Raw genomic sequence first — 10,574 nt, 5'->3', positions numbered from 1 at the left:
GTATGAATCCTAGGAAGAGATTGATTTCAACAATGCTAATTTCCATCCAAACATTCACAAAGTCAATTCAAAATTTTACAATCAACACACATCTATCGATCATGCAAGTAACTCAAAGTTTCAGAAACAACAAAACAGTAATGTAAGCAATTCGATCAGACCCAATTCTCCGCTAGAAGTGAATTCCCTAATGTGATCGCCTTTATAATCAATATCACTATTTTTCACACTTTGTGTGCTTGAGATTTTGACAGTTGAGCCATAATTCGTGAAATAAAAACCATTTGGATGTACTCCAAAGTCTTCTCACGTGGTTTCTCATGCTCATAGTTAGACTAGAGGAGCAGAGACTCAGAGCTGTCACGTTTTCAAAACAGGCCAGATGTTTCAGAGCTGGCATTTTTAGGGTTGGCAATTCGTCCAACATTTTTCACATTTCACAGATAAGATACGATCGTAGGCAATCACAATGACAACACTCCTTCTAGCATCTACCGGACAAATCACGTTTTACTTTCTTACAATCGTGTTGCAACAAAACTCAAATTCTTTGCACAATCAAGAAACATATATCAACAATAAAACAAGAATAACCACCAAACAAACACAAACCCAAAATTCTCATCGAAAACCTTATTCTCTTCCACAAATTCATAAAAATTAGCAAGATTCGAGACAAAAAACTAAGCATAGAAAGACTAATCTTGCCCAATTGAAAGCATAAACACAATAAAACACCCCCCCCCCACACACACTTAAAGCATGCCATGTCCTCAGGGCACAAAAGAAATAAGAATAGAGGAGAAAACGTCCCTGATTATTGGCATGGGAAAACTGAAGCATCGTGAGAGGCGGTGAAGAGTGGAGTTTGTGGTTGATGCAGAGTAGAAAGTGGCCACGCTGAATCAGGTCAGCGCTGGCAGAGCAGCGTTGAGAAGTGTAGCGCTGGCGTTCTGTAGTGCTTAACGGGGTGGTGGCAGCAGCGCTGGCGGCATATTGAGAATTGCAGCACTGAAAACAAGACATGCACACCACGCATCATAGTATCCGCAAAGCAACCGAAACTTAGGAAAAACACAAAACAAACAACGAAAAACAAGGAAAGAACAAGAAAAAAAACAAAACAAGAAAAACATAAACAAACCAACGGTGGGTTGCCTCCCACCAAGCGCTAGAGTTAAAGTCTCCAGCCCGACTTCAGATCTGACCCTTAGTGAGGATCGTGCAGAATGTGAGACTCCACCACCATCGGAGTACTCATCTGCCCATAATCGAATTTCATGCGATGACCCTCTCCTCTGAAATTCTCCTTAGACTGGGCTACACTAGGGTCAAACACGTCCTTTAGCAACACACCTTCTTTATTCTGGGATAGCGCTACCAATCTGAACCTCGGCTTCCTATTTTTCTCTTCTAAGAATACATACTTGAGATTGGCTGGGAGTTCCTTTAATTCCAGCGCTGACTTCCTGGCTCCCACTTGTTCATCAATTTGCAGCTTTGTATGGCAAGGCAGCACTGAGCTCGACAGGGCTGGCTGGGCAGAGCTGAAGGGCAGAGCTGGCTGGGCAGAGCTGAACTCTTCAGCTTCCCTAGCTAATTCCTCCATGTCGGCAAATCCAGCGCAAACTTCCACGCATTCCTGCTCCTGTAAGAATACCTTCTCAACCAAGCCATTAATAGCATCTATATATGAGCATTCATTCATAAAGTTGGCAAAAGGCATAGCCCGATTTTCATGCATCGAGAAAGACACCGATTCCCCTAACACTGTCATTTTAATAGTTCCATTTTTGACATCAATCAACGTGTTAGTGGTCGCCATAAAGGGTCTTCCTAATAGCAGCGTGTGATCTCTACCATTCTCGTGTACATCCCCAATCTCAAGTACAACAAAATCAACGGGCACTATCAAACCCCCAACTCTAACTAGGATATCCTCTACTATACCACGGGGGTACCTGACGGACCTATCAGCAAGTTGGAGACACATGCGAGTAGATTTTAAATTACCTAACTCTAATTGTTGAAAAATAGAGTAAGGCATCAAGTTAATCCCAGCCCCCAAATCTAACATACCCGTGGCTTCCTTACCATTTCCCAAAGCAATATTAATCACAAAACTACCTGGATCGCGCTGCTTGGGTGGCAAGGATTGCTGCATAATGGCGTTCGCTACTTCCGAGACCAACCCCCTCTCATTGTCGCTAAATCTTCTTTTATTGGATGCCAACTCCTTGAAGAACTTTACATATGCAGGAACATTTCGGATCACATCAAGAAGAGGCAAATTCACATTAACCTTGGCCAACATATTGTAGAATTCTTCAAACTGTCGGTCCTGCTTCTCGTTTTTCAATCTGCTCGAAAAAGGAACCGGTGGTCGATAGGGTGAAGTAGCTTTGTGGAGCTTGACCTCCTTCACCTTCTCTCCTTCCTTTTGCTGGTCTGCATTCTCTCCATCAGTCGTGCTGGTCAGGGCTGAGCTCGGCAGCTCTGCTCTGGTCTGGACAGGGCTCGGCAGCTCTACTCTAGTGAAGGCAGAGCTCGGCTGCTCTTCTCTGGTGAAGGCAGAACTCGGCTGCTCTTCTCTGGTGAAGGTAGAACTCGGCTGCTCTTCTCTGGTGAAGGCAGAGCTCGGCAGCTCTTCTCTGGTCTGGACAGGGCTCGGCAGCTCTGCTTTGGTCTGGACAGGGCTTGGCAGCTCTGCTCTGGTGAAGGCAGAGCTCGGCTGCTCTTCTCTGGTGAAGGCAGAACTCGGCTGCTCTTCTCTGGTGAAGGCAGAACTCGGTTGCTCTTCTCTGGTGAAGGCAGAGCTCGACAGCTCTTCTCTGGTGAAGGCAGAGCTCGGCAGCTCTTCTCTGGTCTGGACAGGAACATCCACTTTGTTATCCACCATCTTACCATTGCGAAGAACAGTGACAGCTTGAGCCTGGTGAGTTTGCAGGGGTTGGCCATGAAATTTCCCGGGCTGCTGCTGCTGTTGAATTTGGTTCAAAGTGCCCGATAATTGCTCCACGGTAGTCTTAAGTCTTTTTATTGTGGCGGATTGAGACTCAAAATTTTGCTTAGTCATCTCCATGTTCTGCTTGCTGATCTCCATGAAGGCTTGCAAGGTATCCTCGAGAGATGTTTTCTGTGGTGGGATGGGCTGTGCACTCTACTGCGGGGATGATTGTTGGTGTTGGTATAGCGGTCTATATGGTTGAGAGGAGCCTTGCTGCGGTGGGAAGTAAGGTGGTTGTTGTTGGTAGCCCACTTGGGGTGGTCGACGGTATTGATTCCCCCCAAAGTTTTGATTTCCCCATCCAGCGTTCGGCTGATTTCTCCATCCTCCAATAACATTTTGTTGGCCTTGATTCATGTTCTGCCCATAAGGTCTGCTTGGCCCTTGATTGTAGCCTTGAAATCCTTGTGCCGCATAGACCTCAGCTTGTCCTTCCGAAGTAAACTCTCCCATTCTATGACACTCATTAGCTCCATGGCTGAAATCTCCACAAATACCACAGGGCTCAACGTACTGTAGGGCTGGGTTCGGCGGGGCTGACATCGGCAGAGCAGGATTTGGCTGAGTTGTCATCGGCGGCGCTGAGCTCTGAACTGGAGAATTTTCCATCTTTTCCATCTTGAGCTGTTGGACTTCTCGCATGATCGAGGCCAACTGCTGCTGTATCTCGAATTGATTTGTCACCGCGCTGGCTTCAACTCTTCTTCCACGGGCGGACTTCTGTTGGGAGCTTTCGGCTAAGGTCTTGAAAATCTCTTTCAGATCTGCAGCGATATTCCGAGCTATGTTACCTCCTGTCGTGCTATCCACCATAAATTGGGCAGTTTTCACTAACCCATCGTAGAAGAACTGCATCAACATAACATTAGTGAATTGATGTTGAGGGCATTGACGGATTAGTTCTTCATATCTCTCCCAAGCTTCGTGCAAAGGCTCGTCCACTCCTTGGGTGAACTCCATTATTTTCGTTCGCAGCTCCTGTGTCTTGTGACTTGGGTAGTATTTCAGCATGAATTTTTCACAAGCATCTCCCCACGTAGTGATAGAGTTGGGCGGCAGAGAAAGCATCCACGTCCTTGCCCGGTCTTTAAGTGCATAGGGAAAGCACTTGAGCTTGAGTTGGTCCTCCGTGAGGCTAAGCAGAGGAATCGTTTGCACTTGTGTGCAAAAATCTCGGATGAATTGCAGAGCATCCTCGCTTGGCATCCCGTGGAACACCGGCAGCAAATTCGAATCATTGGGTTTGAGATTGTAGTTTCTCACAGCAGTGGGGAGCACGATTGCCGACGTGTTGGTATCTCCAATCACCGGCCTGGTGAAGTCTCCCATGTACTCCATGTTTTGAGCCATCTCCTTCCTTTCCTCGTTTTGATTATGCTCAGTGCTGAAAGCGGCAGAGTTGGCCTCTTCTTCCTTAGTGTGTTCTGCCGTGTCTATGGTCTGCTCTGAATGGTCAGAGCTGGCTTCCTCCTCTACTATGGTCTGCTCTGGAACGTCAGAGCTGGAGTCAGAGTACGCCTCAGAATCAGAGTCAGAGTATAACACGTCTGCTCTGGTATGTGTCCGAGTGTTATCCAGCGGGGACGTTAGTTTTCTTTTCAGACTACGGCGTCCCTGCATACACAACACTTAACACACGGATTAAATGCACCGAGTGGAAGAAACGCAAAAACGAAAACGAGAAAAACTTAAAATTAAAAAAGCAAGTAAAAATGACACAACTAAAACGCCTAAAACTTTCCCCGGCAACGGCGCCAAAATTTGACTCAACTAGAAACACCTCTAAGTTGACTTGCAATAGAACAAGGACATCCTAGTGATGGTAAGTTGACTCAGTGTCATCTCTCAAGGAAAGTCTTTAAGGGCTTTTAGTAGTATCGTAGGAAAAAGCAATAAAAGAAAGCAGTAAAGAGTTTGATTATTAAACTAAAACTTGGAATTAAAAACTTAATTAAAAACCGAACTTAAAATTAACTAGGCGAATTGAACTATTAAACCCTAGGCAAGATTTTAAAGAACTTAAATTAAACCTACTTATGAAATTAAATACTTGTAAATTAAAAACCAACTAATCTAGGCGTGAAACTAAAGTGCATAATTTAAATTGCATAATTAAAAAGAAAGCATAAACATAAACGAAAAGCATAAACATGATTAAACAGAAATAAATTGAATTTAAATACGAAGTACCGTAAACGTCTTAAACGTGTAATTGCTATCACTCAATCACAATCCAAGAATAAAAACTAAACAAAACTAAATTAAAACCTAAACAACTAAAATCGAAAACTAAGAAAGCAATTAAATCCTAAGCTTCGGATGCCAACAGATCACAAAGATGGCGTCTAAAACTAGGGCAAAGTATGATATTTTACAATGAAAAGTATGGCCCTATTTATAGACTTCAAATCCCTCTAGATCACCATGGAAGTTGCCATGCAAAGTAGAATTCTAAAGGCAATAGAATCGTGCAAGATAAGGCAACTTCCAACTGTGACGCGCGCTGCAAGTCATCTCCATTCTGGCCGAATTCGCGGCTCTCGCCAGAGAAACGGCTTCCGCTCTGGCGCACTTGTCTGCTCTGACATTCGATTCCTCTGGCTTCTTGATTTCTCTGCTCTGGCTAGTTGACTTCGCTGCTCTGGGATTCGATTTCTCTAGCTTTTCATTTCTCTGGCTTTGATTTGGTTCCGCTGCTCTGGCTCTGGAGCATTTCTCTGGCTTCCCATTTCGCTGCTCTGGCATGCGGGGCTTCGCTTCTCTGACATGCCAGAGTATGCACAAAAACGTAATTCTTAGCCCAAACTCTTGTAAATTAGCACTCTTCATCTCGAAAACCTAAATCTCCTGCAAAGCATAAAATACACCATAAAACGCACCAATTTCCAGAAGATTATCATTAAAATAAGCTCATACAAACCCCTAAAATTAGAACAATTAAGCATAAATCAATGACTCGGGCTAGGTTTTCGCCCTGACCATAGTTCAATGGGGGTCTTAGGCACAGATTTGGATGGTACTAGATTCAGCAAGTAAGTCGCCGTTTCCAAGGCATATCCCCAAAACGAAATAGACAACGATGCATAACTCATCATTGATCGTACCATTTCCAAAAGAGTTTTATTTCTTCTCTCCGCTACACCATTCTGTTGGGGAGTACCAGGTGCAGTCAATTGGATGTAATCCCAGAATCTGACAAGTATTGCAAAAATTCGTTTCCGAGGTATTCGCCACCGCGATCAGACCGCAATGACTTGATAGATTTACCCAATCTCTTCTCCACTTCCGCCTTGAATTCTTTGAATTTCTCAAAGCATTCAGACTTGCGTTGAAGTAGGTAAACGTACCCATATCTTGAGTAATCGTCAATGAAAGTGACAAAGTACTCATACCCTCCACGAGCTTTTGTGGACATCGGTCCACACAAGTCAGAGTGAATCAATTCTAACACATGCGAGGCCGTATTCCCCTTAGCCTTAAAAGGCCTTGCCGTCATCTTTCCTTCTATACAGGATTCGCAGGTTCTAAATGGAACAGCTTGAAAGTCTTTCAAGATTCCATTTGATACGAGCCTTTGGATCCTATTTAGATTGATGTGGCCTAACCTTAGGTGCCACGCATGCGTATATTGTTCATGAGAATAATATTTCCTCTTATTCGGATTTGGACAGATTTGTGATGTAGATGCAACATGGACAGAATTTTTAATTGGACATGTAATAGTATAGAGAGAGTTATTCAAAATTTCGGAGCAAATAGTCATGTTATTTTTCATGATAGAGACACCCCTATCAAAAGTAACAGAATATCCATCCAAAAATAATTTTGAAACTGAAATAATGTTCCGCCGAAACTCCGGCACATATAAAATATCTCTCAAAACTAAAATGTCATCACCAAAACATAAAGATATATCTCCAATGGTAACAGCTACGACCTTCGACGCATTGCCCATGGAGATGGTGATCTCGTCACTTTCCAGACTCCTTGTCGGCTTGAAGCCCTGCAAGGTGTAACAAACATGATCAGTTGCCCCCGTATCCACTACCCAAGACTGAGTAGAAAACGAAGCTAAGCATGTTTCAGTTACTAGAACTTGTGACGTACCTTGTCCCTTTGCCTTGAGCACCGGACAATCTTTCTTCCAGTGCCCAGTCTTACCGCACTTGAAGCACTTTCCCTTTCCAGTTGGCTTCTTCACGCCACCAGTAGGGCCTACTGCTTTGCCACTCCCACTAGCTTCCTTGCCACCTTTGCCCTTTTGACCTTTGCGCTTCTTTTTCCCGTCTTTCGACGAAGAAGCAGGTCCCTTGGCAGTGACAAGTACTTCTTTCCTATTGCCCAAGACTTCCTCTGCCGTAACTAGAGCATTCAACAACTCATTAAGAGTATAGTTGACCTTGCTCATAACGACATTGAGACGGAAGTTCTCAAAGGATTTGGGGAGAGTGTTCAGGATGATATCGACTTTGGCTTCGCCTTCGATACCTCCTCCGAGTAACTCGAGCCTGTCAAAAAGATTTATCATGTTCATGACATGCTCGTGTACAGAACTGCCCTCGCTCATCTTACATGCTAAGATTTCTCTCATTATGTTAAAGCGAGCAGATCTCTCGGACTCCCCATAAACCTCAGAGAGGTTCAACATGATGCCAGCCGCGTCAACCATGACCTGATGCTGGAGTTGCAAAGTTTGTGACATAGTCATCATAATATAGCACTTGGCCATATTATTAGACTTGTGCCACCTTTTATGCGCCTCATGTTCCGCAACAGTCGACTCATCAGTTAGGGCCACGGGACGTGGAGTGGTAAGCACAAAACTGTGCTCCTCAGCGTCAAGAATGTACATAATGTGGCGTTTCCATTCAGTATAGTTTGGACCGGTGAGAGGATTATTTGCAAGAATAGAGATGATTGGAGACATAGACATATCTGAATGTAAACAAATAAACATGTAAGAACATGAAGCACATAATTCGTAACAATAATATTGTAACCTTTTGATAAAAACAATATTAATGAAACCTCCAACTGCCCAAGAAATCTCACGAGTAAGCCACGTTAGGGTGGTCGTTTACACATGAATTCCCCAACCAGACTATTTACCTAGTCGTTTAATTTCCATCCATGTCAACTTGACCTTTTGACAAAGGAAATTAATTGTTGGACTTTAACTAGACCATATCATATTCAAGAAGGGACTCCGATGGGTAGTTGTACATTGTACTTGAAATGATATCTAAGCAGCGACCACAATTTAACCTTGAGTATTAAATTCTTGAAATTGGCATACTCACTAGGACCATACCGCTTCCAATTTAACCTCTTGGTTATCTTATTTAAAATCCATCCTCTAAAGTACTTATGAAAATCATACGAGTAAGCCACGTTAGGGTGGTCGTTTACCGCATAACTCCCACTACTTAAATGGATTTAAATATTTTCTAATAAAAATCTCAACTTAACAAACTTGTGAAATCAAATATGAAGTAAGCCACGTTAGGGTGGTCGTTTACTAATATTCTCAATCACTTTGTCTTGAGACCGCATGTGGAGGTCTAAAATAATTTTTAAATATCATAAAAATTATTAAAACAGCTTAGTCTTTTTTTATTCAAAAGGTTTGTTCATGCTCAAGCACATAATTCTAAACATGCTCCTCTAGAACGCAACATGTAAAACATGCTCGCAGAATTCTAAAACATGCTTAAGAAAACGATAAATCTACTATCATGCTTGTCTAAGCGCAGTTAATAAAAACATATTAACAAGCAAAGACAAAGAAAAGCAGGTAAAGAGCATAAGGGATAAACACCATGGCATGCAAAGAACAGAATAAAAGAATTAAATTCTTCGTGACCCATTCGTGGAATCCCAATTTCTAATCTATTACATTTAAAACAGAAAAGAAACGCCCAAAAACTAAACTCTTGGCCCGAACTGCTTCATCCGGCCCGTCTTTGGAAAATAGGGTTTGGGCCCCCTAGGGTTTAAGACACGCAGCTAGGGTTTGGAAACCCTAGCTGCCGCCGCCACCATGCCAATGGACAACACGCACGGCGCCGCTGCACCAGCCACGGCGCGGCAGCCCAGCAGCGGTTCGGCGTGCGCATCAGCCCGGCGCGGCAGCCTCCAAAGCGAGCAGCAGCCTCCGGTCGACAGCACCAGCAGCAGCAGTCCCCGGCGCATCCAGCAGCAGCGGCAGCAGCGCAGCAGATCCCCGGCGCACGGCAGTAGCAGTGGCAGCAGTGGCAGCAGCGGCAGCGCGTCGCCCGCTGGGTGCGCAGCGCGCAAAGCGCGCAGGCGCGGCCCCGGGCGCGCATCGCCCCTGCCGGCTGCCTCCTCGTCCGCTGCCTGACCCGCACAGCAGCAGCCGCCTCGCGCACGGCGCCCTCGGCAAGAGCAGCAGCGGCGTGCACGGTAGCCTAACCAGACGCGCGGCGCACAGCGCGCAAGCGCTCGTGCGCGCGCTGCCCTCGGCGCCTGCAGCCCGCTTGCTCCAACGTTCGTTCCTTTCGATGTTAATTCGTCGTCATCTTCATCTCGTTTCACAGTTTTACAGATTACAAAGGAAAAATAAATACAATTTGAAATCATAATCTAACCACGGATTTTCTCGCGGTGAAAAATGATTACAACGTCAAAACGACGTATCCCACGAATCAACAGACCACGAAGAACAACAACAGTAAAAACAACGCACATTATTAATCGTACATAAATTAATAATAGAGCCAAGAAATTAATCCTGGGCTCTGATACCAATTGAAGGAATATTAAACTGAATTAATGCTCCGTTTGCCTGATGATCGTTTCTTGGATTATTATTAATTTATCATACAACGATTAATCCTAACATGCTCCTATGAATTTAACAGCTGCACGTTGGTGTTAGGATTACTTACTTGTGAAGCGTATGCAGAGGCTGTCGATGATCGAATCGAAAGACTCTAGTTCTGATCTTCTGAACTGTATCCCGCTCAGCTTTCACCGTTGGATGGACAACGAATTGTGAAAGTCCCAAGGCAGAAAGCTCCCACACGTTTCCTGCGCCTCTACAGCTCTCCAAAACTCTAAGTTTTATCAGTGTATTTTTCTGAGAGCTGACAGCTGTATTTTATAATAAAATAAAACACATGGGGCGCCAGTTTCTAGATGGGGGGCGATTTCTGCTCCTTCTAGGGCTAGGAGACTTTGGGCCAGTCCAGGGACCAGATACAAGGAATAAAAATGGGCCTCAAATAAATTAATTATCTATGGTCAGCCCAGACCATAATTAATTTATAAATATTAGTTCATTCCACTAGAAAACCAATATTGACTTACCCCTTTATTGCCGGTGTTGAGTCGGGGCTTGTATTTAGAATTATTAAATCCCCGTATTTAAAATATCTAACATCCATTAATTAATTAAAGCTCTGACAGCTTAAATTAATTAATCTCTTTGTAATCCTTAAGCAGTACCACTCAAACCTTATTATTGCGCCTGAACTTAATCAACCTGCAGGGTTTAGCGCAATAAACATTATTGAGCTTCTTAAGGGGATATCATTATCCTATATCG

This window comes from Salvia miltiorrhiza, chromosome 2, assembly GCF_028751815.1.
Source record: "Salvia miltiorrhiza cultivar Shanhuang (shh) chromosome 2, IMPLAD_Smil_shh, whole genome shotgun sequence".
NCBI lineage: Eukaryota > Viridiplantae > Streptophyta > Magnoliopsida > Lamiales > Lamiaceae > Salvia > Salvia miltiorrhiza.
The sequence above is the reverse complement of the archived record's forward strand: the minus strand, read 5'-3'. Positions refer to the sequence as shown.